Source organism: Mobula hypostoma, chromosome 6 (assembly GCF_963921235.1).
Source record: "Mobula hypostoma chromosome 6, sMobHyp1.1, whole genome shotgun sequence".
Lineage (NCBI taxonomy): Eukaryota > Metazoa > Chordata > Chondrichthyes > Myliobatiformes > Myliobatidae > Mobula > Mobula hypostoma.
In genome coordinates this window covers 151,368,382-151,387,269 of record NC_086102.1, presented here as the reverse complement: position 1 = coordinate 151,387,269, position 18,888 = coordinate 151,368,382, and the positions used below count along the sequence as shown (strand labels likewise).

The 18,888-nt window shown below is 44.5% G+C and overlaps 1 protein-coding gene across 3 annotated transcripts in view; it reads left to right on the top strand.

Moving 5' to 3' along the window:
* Positions 1 to 469: 469 nt before the first annotated feature.
* The window catches only part of myo1b (myosin IB), a 275,743-nt gene continuing 257,324 nt past the window's right edge, over positions 470 to 18,888 (top strand). For 2 of the 3 annotated variants that reach the window (XM_063051970.1, XM_063051968.1), the window contains exon 1: positions 470 to 693. The gene's annotated coding sequence lies outside the window, so the exon portion shown is untranslated. The remainder of the gene's footprint in view (positions 694 to 18,888) is intronic. The other variant, XM_063051969.1, reaches the window with a different exon arrangement.

Below are 18,888 nucleotides of genomic sequence, written 5' to 3'. Positions count from 1 at the left end.
AGATGCTAGAAACCGACTTGATCTCCAACAATTAAGGCGAAATATTCACTCCGAAAGAGTACGGGGTGGGGAGTGACCTAGGAGAGAGGTTTTAAATTTCCCTGCCCATTGCAGAGTGTAAATCCTATTTAATAACATTGTGAGTTTCGACAATCAACTTGCCGGGCTTCAGGATCTCAAAAACGCTTCCCAACCCCGCTTGTCTATCTGACGATGGGTTCCCCTTCAAAAGTCTGTACTATATGCTGTAAAAGTCTTTGGGACATTCTAAAGAGGTGGTAAAAACCCTGTGTGAATGCAGTTCTGTTCATCATTTAGTTCGCTTTTCTTAGGTTTACTTAACGTCCCGGTGTTTCTCCTTTAGGAAACCAAAGGGCTGTGTTGCCGCCCTCACCTGGAGCGGGGCTGGTGGTGCTGCCTGCAGGAAGGCGGGGCGAGCTGCAACAGAAGGTGATCGGCTACGAGAGTCGAGAGCGACACACCCCGCCCCGGACCAGGACTGACACAGGCTGACTTTGACTGGGTTTAGGGCTAGACAGGCAGGCTGGGAGGTGGGAGGAGAGTAGCAGCAGGAGAAGGCAGGCGGCTGCGACACCAGATCCTGCTCCCAAGCCATTGTCCTCATCTCACGGTGGCAGCGCCGCGTTCACAAAGGAAAGTGCCCAGATTTCACACAACAGTCTCGCAGAGAAGGTAATTTTTTTCCCCTTTCTTTTATTGTTGTACACTCTCTGAAACTAGGCACTGCATATAACGTATTTGAGTTGAAACAAACCTTTTCAAATTTTAAATCGTCTTTAAAAACTTCTATTGATGGGTATAAATTTAAAAGGAGGGAGTTAGATACGGTTTTGAAACTTGTTGAAATTTAAAATTTTATCCAGAAAGAGGTCGCTGGTTTAAAGCGACAAAAGACCTGACTGATTAGTTAGTTACTGCAGAGTTGTTCGAATGTTCAGCGTGGTCATTGGACAAACGGTCTGTTTGACTCTGCAGTGAGGATAAGCGCGGTGATCTGATTTATCTTAATTTATTTTGATAGCGGGTTTTCTTTCTTTCACTCCTCTCTGCCCCTTTGTCCATACGAAGCAACAGTGTAAGAAACATTTCGCCCATTGATCTTTCGTACAGTGTGCAATATCGATCAGTTGACCCCGCGTGTCAAATCCCCAGCCAACCACTGTAAAACCACTCTCTCAGCTGAGAGCATGGCTGAGTTTTAACCCTGTCCGAGTCTTAAAACCCCGATGAGTGTGTGGAATCCACAGCAATTTCTCAGTGAAAGGGTAAAACTGTGGCCAGACCGCCACAATAATGTGAGTCAGATGTGATTGAAACCAGATGATTTCTAGTTTCTTTGACCCCCCCCCCTCAACCCCCGCTCCTTTCATCTCCCCAGTGTTTATACTGTTGGGTAATCTGATGAACGGAAACTGCCATGCTTTCGCCGTTCATTCTTCCTAGCTTTCGCTCATTTCCCACTCGATCCTGTTTTGTTGATTCAAAATGTTCCCAGATTAGCAACGGATCGCATGATTTTTGCTAACTCTTGTCAAAAATTTTGCCGGATTCCTTGACGGGTTAGCGTGGTACAGGTTAGCGTCATGTGCATAGCGCTCTGAGCCATTTGCCTGGCGGGCTTGCTCAGACATAGCGAGCTGTGTAGTCATATGCAAAGACGACGGGCGGCTACATTGACATGCTGACTAACAAGCTTGAATTGTATCTCTTCCATTGCCTGCCACACGCAAGGCGAAGCTTAAAATTCATCTCTGATCAACTACAAGGTTAAGTTTAAAGATCAAAGATTTAACAACACTTCCCTACCCCTTTCCCTTAGAAACAATGTGTCTGCGCGGGTGATGCGGAAATGCAGCGTCTGGGGCAACAGGTAAAAACCGGAGGGACATGAACTAGGCAATTTCTGCCGACCGCGTGAGGGTAGGGCAGATTGCTGGTGGCGAATTAAGTTTCTAAAAAGTTAGGTGCTTACATGCGCAATGTGAGCTTCCTTCTACTTACGACATGCTGATTCGGTCTTTTGCCAGAAAATGCTGAAAATATATAGCAGGAGTGGATTAAAATGTATGTGTGTAAACTTTCCTTTGGTTTCAAAATTAAAACCAGTTGCCACATATTAACAGTGTAGATTGAATAAGAATATTGGAAGTACCCAGCAGGTCAGTGACCGTCTGTGTGAGATGCTCACAGTGTCACAGTGGAGTGCTGGGAACGGACCCAAATGCGAGACACAGACACTGAAGTACAAGGAACAGGACTTGACTAGAGTAGGGACGTGACAGGATTCAGACCAGGAAAAGGGACAAGAATGCAGACTTGGGCTAGGGAAAGCGGGACCAGGACCTGGGTCTTACCTCAGGCTCGGACCCCAGAACCAGGCAAGGACATGACATGGCTTCAGGACAGGACGTTGCTGGGGTCTAGAGACCTGAGCTTGGAGACAGGCTGGGGTCTTGGATCTTGAGCTTGGCTGCAGGCTGGGGTCTTGGATCTTGAGCTTGGCTGCAGGCTGGGGTCTGAAATTGGCTGCAGGCTGGGGTCTTGGATCTTGAGCTTGGCTGCAGGCTGGGGTCTGAAATTGGCTGCAGGCTGGGGTCTTGGAGCTTGAGCTTGGCTGCAGGCTGGGGTCTTGCATCTTGAGCTTGGCTGCAGGCTGGGGTCTTGGATCTTGAGCTTGGCTGCAGGCTGGGGTCTTGCATCTTGAGCTTGGCTGCAGGCTGGGGCCTTGGATCTTGAGCTTGGCTGCAGTCTGGGATCTTGGATCTTGAGCTTGGCTGCAGGCTGGGGTCTTGGATCTTGAGCTTGGCTGCAGTCTGGGGTCTTGGACCTTGAGCTTGGCTGCAGGCTGGGGCCTTGGATCTTGAGCTTGGCTGCAGGCTGGGACCTTGGATCTTGAGCTTGGCTGCAGGCTGGGGTCTTGGATCTTGAGCTTGGCTGCAGGCTGGGACCTTGGAGCTTGAGCTTGGCTGCAGTCTGGGGTCTTGGATCTTGAGCTTGGCTGCAGGCTGGGGCCTTGGATCTTGAGCTTGGCTGCAGGCTGGGACCTTGGATCTTGAGCTTGGCTGCAGGCTGGGGTCTTGGATCTTGAGCTTGGCTGCAGGCTGGGACCTTGGAGCTTGAGCTTGGCTGCAGGCTGGGGTCTTGGATCTTGAGCTTGGCTGCAGGCTGGGGTCTTGGAGCTTGAGCTTGGCTGCAGGCTGGGGCCTTGGATCTTGAGCTTGGCTGCAGTCTGGGGTCTTGAAGCTTGAGCTTGGCTGCAGTCTGGGGTCTTGAAGCTTGAGCTTGGCTGCAGTCTGGGGTCTTAGAGCTTGAGTTTGGCTGCAGGCTGGGGTCTTGGAGCTTGAGCTTGGCTGCATTCTGGGGTCTTGAAACTTGAACTTGGCTGCAGGCTGGGGCCTTGGATCTTGAGCTTGGCTGCAGTCTGGGGTCTTGGAGCTTGAGCTTGGCTGCAGGCTGGGGTCTTGGATCTTGAGCTTGGCTGCAGGCTGGGGTCTTGGATCTTGAGCTTGGCTGCAGGCTGGGACCTTGGAGCTTGAGCTTGGCTGCAGGCTGGGGCCTTGGATCTTGAGCTTGGCTGCAGGCTGGGGTCTTGGAGCTTGAGCTTGGCTGCATTCTGGGGTCTTGAAACTTGAACTTGGCTGCAGGCTGGGGCCTTGGATCTTGAGCTTGGCTGCAGTCTGGGGTCTTGGAGCTTGAGCTTGGCTGCAGGCTGGGGTCTTGGATCTTGAGCTTGGCTGCAGGCTGGGGTCTTGGATCTTGAGCTTGGCTGCAGGCTGGGACCTTGGAGCTTGAGCTTGGCTGCAGGCTGGGGCCTTGGATCTTGAGCTTGGCTGCATTCTGGGGTCTTGGATCTTGAGCTTGGCTGCAGGCTGGGGTCTTGGAGCTTGAGCTTGGCTGCAGTCTGGGGTCTTGCAGCTTGAGCTTGGCTGCAGGCTGGGGTCTTGGAGCTTGAGCTTGGCTGCAGTCTGGGGCTGCATTCTGGGGTCTTGGAGCTTGAGCTTGGCTGCATTCTGGGGTCTTGGAGCTTGAGCTTGGCTGCATTCTGGGGTCTTGGAGCTTGAGCTTGGCTGCAGGCTGGGGTCTGGGAGCTTGAGCTTGGCTGCAGGCTGGGGTCTTTGAGCTTGGCTGCAGGCTGGGGTCTTGGAGCTTGAGCTTGGCTGCATTCTGGGGTCTTGAAACTTGAGCTTGGCTGCAGGCTGGGGTCTTGGAGCTTGAGCTTGGCTGCAGTCTGGGGTCTTGGATCTTGACCTGGGCTGCAGGCTGGGGTCTGAAATTGGCTGCAGGCTGGGGTCTTGGAGCTTGAGCTTGGCTGCAGGCTGGGGTCTTGGAGCTTGAGCTTGGCTGCATTCTGGGGTCTTGGATCTTGAGCTTGGCTGCAGGCTGGGGTCTTGGATCTTTGAGCTTGGCTGCAGGCTGGGGTCTGGGAGCTTGAGCTTGGCTGCAGGCTGTGGTCTGGGAGCTTGAGCTTGGCTGCAGGCTGGGGTCTTTGAGCTTGGCTGCAGGCTGGGGTCTTGGAGCTTGAGCTTGGCTGCATTCTGGGGTCTTGAAACTTGAGCTTGGCTGCAGGCTGGGGTCTGGGAGCTTGAGCTTGGCTGCAGTCTGGGGTCTTGGATCTTGACCTGGGCTGCAGGCTGGGGTCTGAAATTGGCTGCAGGCTGGGGTCTTGGATCTTGAGTTTGGCTGCAGGCTGGGGTCTTGGTGCTTGAGCTTGGCTGCAGGCTGGGGTCTTGGATCTTGAGCTTGGCTGCAGGCTGGGGTCTTGGAGCTTGAGCTTGGCTGCAGGCTGGGGTCTTGGAGCTTGAGCTTGGCTGCGGGATTTTCGTCTTGAAATGTGGAGGCTGATAACTTGGAGGCTGGAGCTGAGAGACCGACTGGGAACTGAACATCAACATAGAGCCGGAACTTGTCCTTCGAAAAGCCGGGAATCATCGTTAATACGACACCAAAATGAGACAGGACAGTACATAGACATAGAGCTGGGACTTATACTTAGACAAGCCGGGACTCAACCCCTCCACACCAAGGTGGGACAGGTCCACCTGTTGGGTAACGGCAGATTGGCCAGACTTACCCAACAGAGGCAAAGACAAGACGTGTCCCTCCGCAGGGCAACGGCAAAACTGCCTGACCTACCCCATGGAGGCGAGGACAAGCCAAGACATGACCCCGCCCCCCCCGCAGGGCAATGGCAAAACGGCCTGACTTACCCCACGGAGGCGAGGACAAGACAAGACATGACCCCCCCGCAGGGCAACGGCAAAACGGCCTGACTTATCCCAGGGAGGCGAGGACAAGAAGAAACAAACACCAAAGAACGACTAAATGTTGACTGTTCATTTCTCTCTGTAGATGCTGCTAACTTGCTGAGTTTCTCTAGCATGTTGTGAGTGTTGTTCAACATTACTCAAACAGATTATCTGTTCATTATCACATTGACTTGCAGATAGTCTGTTGTGTGCAAATTGTTTGCTGTTCGTTATAGGTTCCAAATCACTTCTTAACATCTTGACATTGACTTTTTTCCCCCTAGATGTTGCCTTTGTTCAGACAATTGTATGGTTATAGAGGGATGGAGTGTATATATTTCTAAAATGCAAGTTGTGAGTCAGCTGCACAGACTCAAGGGTTTTATTCCCTGTCCACCATTGATCTTAAATACATTCAAGGTCCTTTCTTTACTCTTCCCATGAAAGAAAAATATTTCATGGTGTCAAAACCTGTTTAAGAACCTCAATCCTTTCATAAAATAAGGAAAATAATTATGTATTTTTTTCTCATTCACTTCCTCCCATGGTCTTAAGAAATCTCTGTCTTTCAATTTGAGCTAAGGTGGTTACTACTTCTGGATTTCTAATTACTGTACTTGCCTTGTAAATGTGACTCCTTATTTAGGGACTTTGAATTTCTGTTCTGCTTAGAGAGAAAACATAAATTAAAACATGAATTATAAATAATTTTTACAAGAAAGAACCTAATTAGCAATGGAAGCCCACAGTAGTACAAAATGATTAGGGTTGTGCAGGCTGGTTCAAAACCCAAAAGGCTGAAGGAAAGGAGTTGTTCTGTGGGCTTAAGGCTTTTGTATCTTAAGATCTGTGAACATGGCATGACTATGATGGGGGATCTCTGATGATGTTGCCTTTTTGAGACAGCCCCTCGTGTTAATACTACTGATGATGGGAAGAGATGTGCCTGGAGGTGTATTGGGGCCAGAGTCCACTACTCTGGAGCTTTTGAATTGCAATATCTGACCAAGGCACAACCAGTCAGGATACTGTCAACTGTAAGTGTGTAGAAGTTTTCTGGACTCTTTGGTGATAAGCTGAACCTCCTTAGCCTTCGACAAAAATAAAGACTATAGTGCACCTTCCTCATGATTGCATCTATGTGCTAGGCCCAGGATGTGTCATTTGATGTGTTACTGCCCAGGAGTTTATAGCTGCTGACCCTCTCCTCTGCCAATCCACCAACGTAAACTGACATTTGTTTGCCCTCCTTCCCCTTCCCCATTAGAAAATAGTGGCATGTGCCAGGTTGCCTACAGCAAATACCACAGCAAATCTGGTTTCTGTGTTGTGTGAATGACTCAGTTTCCTTCAGTGGAAGAGTGTAGGAGAGCAACCCTTTAATTCTCACAGCAATATTGGTAGAGGTCAGAACAAGCTCTCCATGGCACCATGCTCACTCCTTGATAGAGGGAGTGCTGGCTGATAAGACTGGTATTCAGTCTCAGAACTTGGAGATCTTTTTCAATCAGGATAAAATGAAAGTTTTTGAAAAAGTTATTTATTCTTGTCATTATCCCTTCCAATTATGTTTAATGAAAATGTCCTTCCTTTTCTCTTAAAGATTTCCACACAACAATCAATTATTCAAGGAACTTATTCCCAAACATACACCATGAATTTGCTGTTGGATGTTGATAGTATGCAACAAGAGCTTTGGAGATTTGCCAGTATGTGTTTCTTACCTCTGGAGAAACACCTGGCATCAACTTATCAGCTGCTTAAAGCCATTTTAGAGATTCAGTGCTCATTATATGAGGTATTAGAACACAAACCTACTAACTACCACTTTGTGACACAGCTAAAAGAAGAATTAATAAGATCAGAATCAGAATCAGGTTCATTATCACCGGCATGTGATGTGAAATTTGTTAACTTAGCAGCAGTGGTTCAATGCAATACATATCTAGCAGAGAGAGAGAAAAAAATAAAACATAATAATAAATAAACAAGTAATAAATATGAGCCTTGGAATATGTTTAATCATTCTTGTGACTTACTGTTATTCAAGTTAAGATCTTGAAGCTCATTGATATAACGTCGCTGAAAAGTCATTGTTAAGAAAATTCCGAGCTCTTATCTTTCATATGTTATGCTGTGCTTATTTTTTATCGACATGCATTGCTAGCATTTTATCAGCAATGATCAATATCTAATGCATTTCCTGTACCAACAAATAGCCCTATGTACCTTTGGCAGATTTTATTCTTTTTAATACTTTCTCTGTAATTTTTGTATATGGCATTTACTATTGCATATATATGACCATTTGACACAGAAGAAAACTCAAGAGGTAACTTTTGATGTAAAACTTTAGAAAACTAGCATCTAGCTTTCAGTGATAAACAGAGTGTGTTTTGGCAGGTTGGCTGTAATATTGTAGCTGGAATGTGATCAAAATCTAAGTCTCTAGCTATACAATATGCACTATTGAGATAATTTCATTCAGATTGGCTCCATGATTTTACCATGAGGGCATACCCGTCTTTGTTCAGACCTTCCCTATTTCACTATATAGGGGCACTGAGGACATGTGACAGAGAAAGAAAATGGAAATTCTAATGATGTGGAATATGATCACTCATTTTGTTTGGAGATTAGTATGACATCAGACTGCTCAAAGTCAATTATAAATGACAGATTGTATCTACCTGCCCTTCTGAACAGGTCTTCCTAGGTGGAGTATTAATATGTAATTCTTACATATGTGAGGGGTTTCTTATTTTTATGTCACTGCGTAGTCTAATTAAAATGGCTTCTTTGTTATGTTATAATTGAAAGGGCTTCTTTGTTATGTTAACTGCTGAGAAAGTCCTTCCCGCTAGCAGTTTGTTTTGGATTATCTATTGATAATAGGACGAATGAACCAATTGTGATAATTGTTATGCTTTTGGTGTGTCTGTAAGATATTGTATGCATGGGGTTTTGGGGCAGAAGGTGGGAGAGAGAGACAGAGGATGGACCAGGTGCTGTGAGTCTACTAATGGGGTCAGACCCCGAGTGAGGCGTTCGGCGAGGAGAGGAGACGGAGATGGACTCGTGTGGAGCCTCTGGTCGACCACCATTGTTGGTCCCAGGCGGCCAGTCGAGGTGGTCTGAGGGGTCGCAGGGTGAAGAAGAAGGGTCCTGAGCTCCAACTGTTTGTGCACGAAGAGGTTGAACTTTGATAAGTGTGGCGCCTTTTATTTTCCTTTTATATTTTATTCTATATTAATTATATAGTTCCAGTAATATCTATAAACTGTAAATCATTTAATCATATCTGCTGTATTGTCTGTTATTTGGGCGGGGTGGGGTACATCACACAGCATCCACACAAACTTATTACCCAGTTTGGCAGGGCTGAAGGCTGTTTCCCTAGACGACAGTGAGCCGAGTGACCCTGAGGCTGGCCGGGGGGCTACACATAGGTAGTGGCAAAGAAGCAAAAAAAAAACATGTACCCCCACCATCCAGGCCATGCTCTCTTCTCACTGCTGCCACTGGGAAGATGGTACAGGAGCCTTAGGTCCCACACTGCCAGGTTCAGGAACAGTTATTCCCCTTCAACCATCAGGCTCTTGAACCAGCTGGATAACTTCATTCATCTCAACTCAAAAATGATTTCACAACCTATGGACTCACTTTCAAGGACTCTACGATTCATGGTCTGAGTACCACTCATTTGTTTTGTTTCTTTGTTAGTTTGTTGCACAGTTTGCCTTTTGCACATTGGTTGTCAATCTTTGCGTATAGTTTTCATTGTTTTCCCTGTGAACACCTGAGAAAGTGAATCCCAAGTTAGTATACGGTGACATATATGTACTTTGCAATAAATCTACTTTGAAAGTTGGTTACATTTGTATATGTTGTTCGTCCATCGTTGTCGTAGATGAAGACCTCGACACCATTATGATGGTGTCGAGACCAGCGCTTGATTTGGATTTAAGTGAGGGAGAGTTGCGCAGCGTCAGCCTCACTCTCTCTTCCCAATTCCCATCTGGATCCAGCGGCAAGGCAAGAGTCGAGACGACTGGAGATGGGACTAGGCGCAGTGGATGACCAGGACATCTTCTGTGTCTTGTTCTGCTCTACACGTTCCACGACGCTTGCAGAGACCGCCTTCTTGACCGTTGGACCTTCTGTTGGTCTCGTCCACTCAGTCCGCCGGAGTCTGTCTTCACATGCTGGGATAGACAACTCCCTATCTCACCGAGGGTTTGAGACCCGTCAGCTACCCTCACCTGGTTTAGCCGGCTTGTCGAAGCTGTTGCCCGGGGTGTGGCCGCTGTCGCATGCAAACAGCTACGGGGAGCCACAGGTGAGAGCTGAGTGCCAGGTGGGGACCAAAGGTGGACAAGCCACCCTGAAAAGGACACGACATGCTCCCCTACCAGAGGTGCTACCCCTCCCTGACACCCCATACATTTGTATAACTGTGCACTTGTAATGCTTAACTGTGACTCTGTTTGGGTTCAATAACGTATCTATCTAATCAGTAGAATGAAACAAAAAAAATAAAATAAAGATTGGCTTTATTTATCACATGTACATCAAACCCTCAAAACATTGAGTGAAAAGCGTCATTTGGATCAAGCAGCAACTGTCTGAGGAAGTGCGGGGGACAGTTTGCAAGTGTTGCTATGTTTATGGTGCTAACATAGCATGCCCACAACTTACTAACCCTAACCCATACACCTTACCTACCCTAACCCATACACCTTTGGAAAATGGGAGGAAACTGGGGCACCTGGAGCAAACCCACATGGTCAGTGAGTGTAGGTGCGAACTCCTTACAGAGTGTCCTCCACTGTCTCTGGACCAATCCCAACCTTACCATCTAACCGCAGACAAAGTGGGTGCTGTTACAGTGTGGCGGACTGACCTCTACCTTGCTGAGGCCAGGTGGAAACTCTCTCACACCTCCTCTTACATACCTTTGAAAATGACCCCACTCTGGTCCATCAGAAAATTGCCTCTTGCATTACATCACTAACCTCATTAACTTTGGAGAACTCGCATCTGCTGCCACCAAGCACAAAGTTCCCTTATCCTGAACTGCTTGTTTCTACCTCCTAATCAAGATCCACAAACCTGGCTATCCAGGTAGGCCGATTGTCTCTGTCCACTCCTGCCCCACTGAACTCATGTCCACTTTATTCTATCATGCTTGGCTCAGTCTCTTCCCACCTACATCTGTGATACTTCACATGCTCTCGACCTCCTCAACAACTTTCAATTCCCTGGCCCTAACTGCTTCATTTTCACCATGGATGCCCAGCCCATACACACTTCTATCCCCATCAAGAAGGCCTCAAAGCTCTCTGCTTCTTACTCATGAAAGACCAACCAGTTTCCTTCCACTCTCATCCTCTTCTGTCTCGCAGAACTGGTCCTTGCCCTCAACAGTTTCTCCCACTTCCTCCAGACTCAAAGGGTAGCCATCTGCACCCACATGGGCCCCAGCTATGCCCACCTTTTCGTAGACTGTTCACATTGTCAATATTCCAAGCCTTCCCTGGTAATGCTCCCCAACTCTTCTTGCGCTACATTGACGACTGCATTGGTGCTACATCATGCACCCATGCTGAGCTCATCAATTTCATCAACTTTGCCTCTAACTTCCACCTTGCCCTAAGTTCACTTGGTCAATTTTGACACACTGACCCCTGTAAAAATGCTGTTCTCCTTTCTCGATTCCTTTGTTTCCACTGCATCTTTCCCAGGATGAGGCTTTCCCTTTCAGACCATCAGCGATATCATCCGTCTTCAAAGAACAGGGGTTCCTTTCCACCACCATTGAAGCTGCCCTCACTGGCATCTCCTCTATTTCCTGGACATTAGTGCTCACCCCATCTTCTCACCGCTTTAACAGGGATAGAGTTCATCTTGTACTCACCTGCCACCTATTAAGCCTCGGCATCCAACACATCATTCTCCGCGACTTCAGTATCTGGCGCTCCTGATGCACCCTCCTGTACATTGGTGAGACCCAATGTAAAATGGGGCAGCACTTTGTTGAGCACTTCCATCTGCGAAAAGCAGAATTTCTTGGTGGCCAACCATTTTAGTTCCTCTTCCCATTCCTGTTCTGACATATCAGTCCATGTCCAGCTCTTTTGCCATGCTGAGGGTGGAGGAGCAGCAACATTTATTCCGTCTTGGTAGCTTTCAACCTGATGGGATGAACATCAATTTCTCTTCCGGTAATTTCTTTTTCCCTCTCCCTTCCCTCATCTTCTATTCCCCACTCTGGCCTCTTACCTCTTCTCACCTGTCTATCACTTCCCTCTGATGCCCCTCCTTCTTTCCTTTCTCCCATGGTCCACTCTCCTCTCTTATCAGATTCCTTCTTCAGCCCTTTACCTTTTCCATCTGCCTGGCTTCGCATATCATTTTCTAGCTAGTCCTCCTTCCCTTCCCCCTTTTTATTCTGGCGTCCTCTGCCTTCCTTTTCAGTTCTGAAGAAGATTTCAGCCTGAAATGTTGACTATTCATTTCCGTAGATGCTGTCTGACCTGAGTTCCTTCAGCATTTTGTGTTCTGTAGCTCACAGACAGTGACGGGAATTGAACTCCTGCACTACCAAATACATCAATTTCCTTTATTGCACCTTGTAGTTAAAAATAAGTTGTTGTTCAAAGTACATGTTGCTATTTGCTTTTAATGTTTTGAATCATAGAGTAGTAAATTAAACTTACTTGCTGTTCAACTTGATGAGCAAAAATTTCACTGTGTCAGGTTTGCTCCTATAACTGACACCTCTCAGTCTCCACCTAGCTAATAGAATTTACCTGCCTCTCATTCCAGACTCATCACCTGCAGCTTATTTAACCCAAGTTCTCAGCCACAGTTCTTGCTCATCATTGAACCAGCCCGACTCAACCAGTTCCTACTAGCTCTGTCTTCCCTGTCTATTGTTTACCTTGTTGCCTGTTGTGTTTAGTTTCTGTTCTCTCGTTTTGTAGCCCTTTGTGGCACGTTATTTGTGATCTATCATCAGAAGTATTGTTCACTGCTAAATCGTCTCTGCTGCTCTGCTTTTGAGTCAATCCTCCTCTATATTTCTTGATGTGCTGTCATTGATCAATTGCTAAGCATATTATTTTGTTATTTTATTGTCAAATTCTGTATGTTCCTATGATGCAATAAAATTTTACTAAGGTAGTAATGCATTTTGAACAGTTTATTGTGCACCTTTTTGCGTGAGTCCATTTACATTTATTATTCTTTTGTTCCTGTACCATGTATGTGAAGACAACATAAAGGGTTTATGGTAATTAGTGTTGCCAGTATGACAATATATAACAATTAATAACAAACAATCCCATTTGTCCATATGGGAGAGAATGTGCAATGCAGAGCCTCTGGAGAAAACTGTCTTTTGATCCAAGTTTGTTCACTTGCTGTTAAATGCTAATTAGGTCTCTGGTTGAGGATGGAGTTTGAGATTGTGGAAATAGTCAGATATCAAATTGGACAAAAATGTTATTTTGAGATACTTGGTTCAAAACGTGCACCATGCTGCCTTTGTAAGACAGCCGAGTATGGTTGAATATTACAACTGCATAAATATTCTGCAGTTTTCCTTGACTACGTTGGAGAATGGGAGAATGATTATATAGGACTTTCACTTAAACATTAAGTGTGTCTTATGCATACCAATAAAGATGGGAGAGATTGTAGAAATCTTGCTTGAACACAGTAAGATGGAGAAAATGAAGGTGAGAAAACTATGGGATGATGCATAAGTATTAAAGGTCAAACCATCAAGAATCTTTCTTGCATCATATACCTAAGTTCTCTCTTTAGTTACCTGATGAAGCAACTGTAACCTTTGGCCAGGAACAAATGTCATCAGGTGGAGCCCAACCTTCTTAGTGTTTTGACCCTTAACCACTACACTTTCCAGCTGGCGGGTCAGCAGTGGTGGCCAAGTCACTATCCATCTGCTCCTGATTTCAAACCCAACTCCTCTCACCTGCTCCATATCCAGCAAGAGGCTCTTTCTGCTTCCTCCCCCATCCTGCGCGCTGCTTGGTTCTTGCTTTTGCATCACGGCCCAGTGCAGACAGCAACCTCCATACTGACCTTGCCGGGAACCCTCTGTGGCCAGTCTCCATGGGGAGTAGCCACATCTGCCATCCTTTGTCCCTGCACTCCTGGACTAAGGACTGGTACTTCAGGGCCTTCCTCTCATGAGCCTCCTTGCATTCTTCCCCCTAGGGTACTGTGAGCTCCACCAGGATGATTTTCTTGTCTTTAGTAGAGCGCAGTGCGATGTCTGGTCGAAGTATGGTTTGCACCACCTCTGGGAACTGCAGCTTTTTCCCCGCATTGACCCTCCTCTCCCATGATTTGGCAGTTAGGCCTGTTTTATGTGACAGGCATGGCCCTCTCCTTGATGAAAATGACTGCCCTGTTTGCCCCCCTGCCAGCTGGTCTCTTTTTACACCTCTCCCACTCCAGTGTGTCAGCAAGGGACAGCAGGACCTTGTCGTGGCACCAGCTATACTGTCTTTGTGTTAAAGCTGTTTTGCATCCTGACAATATATGTGCCAGGCCAGTGAATCCCACTGACCATAAAGCTTGCAGTTAGCGACCTTTCTCAGTCCCCACATGTGCTGCTGTGCTGATGTAGGGAGATTGTCATACACGGACTGAGGGAGGAAAGAAATGTGGAAGGGCTCCAGTCTCCTAAGCTCTGCCCAAGTGATCTTGCGCTTGGGAAGATCCCATTTCATCTGGGCGCCTTGTGACACCAGTTCCACTGCCTTTGATAACCGCCTTTTGTCCTCGCAGTTCTATACCTCTGCCTGGACCATGTCATGCCTATCCCTTACATTTGCACTCACCCATCACTGGAAGTGTGCAGAGCCGAGGCCTTGCCATCCCAGGCATGGGTTGCTGATGATGCCTCAGTTGCAGGGAGCTCATCTGTTGCTGAGTTGGCAGTTCACTTTCAGTCTTATCTTGTTGTGACTCTTGCTTGATTTATTAGCTTGTCATCTGAGCCCCTCAGTACTAACACATCTCTACACTTTGCTATCTGGACTAACGATGACAAAGAACTATTGGTCTGAAATAGGAAAATGAGAAAAGGAAAGAAAAATGAATGAAATATTAGAAATCATAGTAAAACAAAATAAAAGTGGCAGAAGCATGCAAAGCCTACTTGGCAGTTGGAAAGAAAAAAATAGCCAGTGGTTTGAGTGATAGCCTACTTTTAGGATAAAAGTGATTCTCATCAGAAATCCACAACCTCTACCAGATTCTACGAAACTCTAAGCATTAGAGCATAAGACCATAAGAGATAGGAGCAGAATCAAGCTATTCAGTCAATTGAGTCTTCTCAACTATTACATCAAGGCTGATCCAAGTTCCCTCTCCAACCCATTCTTCTGCCTTCTTCCTGTACCTTTTCATCCCCTGACTAATAAAGAACCTGTCAACCACCACCTTAAATATACTCAATGTCATGGCCTCCACAGTCGCCTGTGACAACGAATTCCACAGATTCATCAACCTCTGGCTAAAGAAATTTCTCATCTCTTCTAAATGGACATGCCTCTATTCTGAGGCTGTGCACTCTGGTCCTGGACTTGTGCACTGTAGAAAATACCCTCTTCACATCCACTATCTATGCTTTTCAATATTTGATTGTTTCAAAGAGATCCTCCCTAACTTTTCTAAAGTCCAGCGAGTACAGGCTCAGAGCCATTAAATGCTTCTCATATTATAACCCTTTCATTTCTGAAATTATTCTCGTGACCCTCTTCAATGTCAGCACATCCGTTCTTCAAAAGGTCCAAAGTCTGTTCTCCATACTCCAATGAGGCCTCACCAGTGCCTTACAACGCCTCAGCATTAAATCCTTGCTTTTTGTATTCTAGTCCTTTCAAAATGAATGCTAACATTGTATTTGCCTTCTTTACCACTGACTGAACCTGCAAGTTAACCTTTGGGACTTCTCTCAAATCGCTTTGTACCTCGGATTTTTGAATTTTCTGCCTGTTTAGAAAATAGTCTATGATTTTGTTGCTTCTACCAAAGTACATGAGTATACACTTGCCAATATTGTATTTCATCTGCTGCTTCTTTGCCCATTCTCCTAATCTGTCTAAGTCTTTCTGCAGACTCCTTGCTTCCTCAGTATCCTTCGTCCCTTTGCCAACTAGCCAGTCCTCTATCCAAGTTAGTATTTTTCCTGTAGTACCATGGGCTCTTACTGTATCTTGTTAAGCAGCCTAATGTGCAGCACCTTTTCAAAGGCCTTCTGAAAATCCAAGCTATGCAACAACCAGCAAGCGGTTCTCCTTTGTCCATCCTGTTTGTTATTGATGAAATCCCGATGATTATAATCTCAATATACAAACCAAATGGTCTCAGATGTACAGGAACTTTGGTATTGAACTAAAATTTGCAGTTTTTTCTTGCCTTGGCACTTGGGTGGGAATAGCTCTCTCTCTTGACTTTCCAAAAGCTCTCTGCTTATCTGTTTGCTCAAATACAGTAGCAGTAAAAAATGCCAAAAATTTAAAATGAAGTCAGAAAATACTGGAAGGACGGCAGATCATGCAGTATCTCTTGCAAGAGAGATGGAGTGAATGTTTCAGTATTCTGCTGAATAATTTTCAAAATTTTCTTTTTGTTGTCTTAATATGGTACAATACTGTCCAAAGTAGAGAGGAAAATTTAGAAATCGAAGAAGAGCCGTGGGAAGTTTGTATTTATATGTATGGGCAAAATGGAGGTATTCTGCAAATGGATTGCAATTACTCCTTGCTGGATATTAATGTCAAGATCACTCCAATATTGAGTAGAACTTTTTGGATTAGAGTTTAATTGATATTCTGCCGATTCCTATCCCAGTATTTTCATGCAGACCGATACATCATTGACGTGGAATGCAGTGAATTTTTCACTTAAATGTCAGAGTTTAAATCTTTCCCCATAGTTGATAAGAATGTCTCTGTAACAGTCCGTAGGTATGTCAGCATTACTTGGGATAAGATGAATGTATTTCAAAATATTTTATTTAAAATATTGAATCGCATGAGGTTTTGCTTTTACATGTGATTACAAATTAAATGAATAATGGCAATAAGTCTTGGCTTTGAACTGTATATTGCATAATTACAATGATGACAGCATGTTCATTTGATTGATCAGGTACTGATAAGGTAGAGAAATGCTTATGTGGACTTGATAACTCATTTACAATATGTTGATTTACAATAGTAATGTGAACAAATTAGAAGCATTTACTTTACCCAAATGCTCACGGTACAGGAGATATCTTCTACAATAATTTGCTATTGATTGTGTCTGTCATTTCATTGGCCAGTAATAGGACAAGTAGTTCTACCATCTCCTTTATTTTTGCCCTGTCAAGAACAAGGCTCTGGCAGAATCTGCAGGCCCCATATTGGCCTCATCAGTTATCTCAGAGCCTACGGAACTAGAATGAAAGCAGGTCATCCATGACCCCATGTGGCTATCTTAGAAGAAGAAAGATCTACTGGGAATCAGGCCTCAAGGACTGAAGCAACACACATAAAAATTGTTGGTGAATACAGCAGGCCAGGCAGCATCTATAGGAAGAGGTACAGTCGATGTTTCGGGCTGAGACCCTTCATCAGGACAGGACTCAAGGACTGAAGTCAGCTTTATATGTGATTGATACTTATCAAATTGCCAAAACATAAACACCCCACAAAAGACAGATATCAGTGGTCAGATTTTTTAAAATTTTCTTAAATATAACAGAGAGTTAACAGTTTTAATATCCTTTGCCTTTTGTAATACCTTGTAATTTATGAATTGTATATCTTCTGCCTCATGTAAGGTACAAAAGCATGGATTAAAAACCATAGTACCATCATATGGCTCTGCCAAATAGGTCTTGAGGAGTTAAATATTATTTTTAAACATTTATTTTTGCTTCCTTGAGCGATGAACTGCGGAGGTGTATTTTGAGTCTGGGTTCAAAGGTTCATTACGCCTGTACAATACAACTCTGATATTCATCTTCCCCAGATAGCCATGAAATGCAGAAAAACCATGGAGTTGTTGAAAGAAAAGATATCAAGGCCCCCCCCCCCGCAACACACACACAAAAGAAAAAGAAAAAGGTCCATTTCTTAAATTTGCCAGCAGGAGCTGGGAAATTACAATACCATAGAGAAAAGTGAAGTCAAAATTAGAGTGTCCTAATTATGAGGGGCTTTTTGCAGCCATTTCCACTTGCATCGTTTACTTTGTGGACATGTTGGTGGTATTGTTTTTGGAAATTACATATGTATTTTTAAATGGACATACATTTCCTCACAGGTGATCTTGCTCCACTGCCATTAATCTCAATGGACATGTGAGTGGATGTACCTTTTGCAGACAAATTGGGGTTCCATCAGATTTCCAGTACAGGTCGTTTCAGGGAAATTTAGACAATTTGCGCTTTTATGTCAAACATGAGACTTTTAAAAATAATATTCATGAAAAACAACAAAATATAGCTCGTTGGGGTTGATAGAATTATTGTTAAATCACAAAGAATTTAATTTGTTGTAGCTGTTAACTGAGGATAGAAATGGCTGCTATGTTCTCCCATTCATTTGTTTGTATTGGAAAAATCAAAATAACATTCAGTAAGACTACAGGAGAAGCAGAATTTGAAATGGTATGCTTATCATGAACTAATTATTCTAGTAGTCAGTACCTCTTATAGTTCAAGAGTATTCAACCATATTCCACCTCTATTGCTTTTAATTATTATAATGGGTGGAGCAGGGATATAGCTTGGCAATATGACTATTAAAACTTGTGAAAATAGTAATTCAAATGTGGCTTAATCATATGTTAACAGCCTAAGTAGTTTATTAATTATTAACATTCTGAGAACTAATTTAGATATTAATCTTGGTCTAATCGTTGCAGTGAACTGTTTAAACATGTAACAGAAATTAACTATCAGTATCCAGATATATTGATACAGTAACCTTTCATTCACTCAATCTGTACTAATGGAGAATCGTATAATTTTTATAGCTGAGCTATGAATTCAGAAGACAGAACTGGATATTCAAATTGTGATATATAATCTCATAAGCATAGAAGTATGATTAATGCACAACAATCTGTAGTTCTGCCTAGAACAAAAAAAAATTTTCAGGGCTCTCTGGACAGTGGACTGTTGTATGATAAATTTGGAGTAACAGAGTGTATGCATTTGACAGATCCTCAAAGACAGCAGTACTGATAGTCAAGGTAGTTAAAGATGCAAACAGAATACTTTCTGAGGTATAGAATATAATTCCGTGCTAGAGTTGTCAATATCTTTTAGGCCAAAGCATTAGTACTGCATTTCTTCAACGTATAATCCACACAGGGAAGGTACGGATTGCATGGGAGCAGGTGCAAAATAAGATTTATCAGACAATACTGGAAAATTGGGATTGATTGTTTTCTTACATGAGAAGAGATTGAACAGAGGGATATAAGATTACAGGTTACCTAGTTGGAGTAAGTAGGTAGTACTTATTTCACTTAGTTGAGAAGTCAGAGGGCATGGATTTAAATAAATTGGCTGAAGAATTGGAGGAAA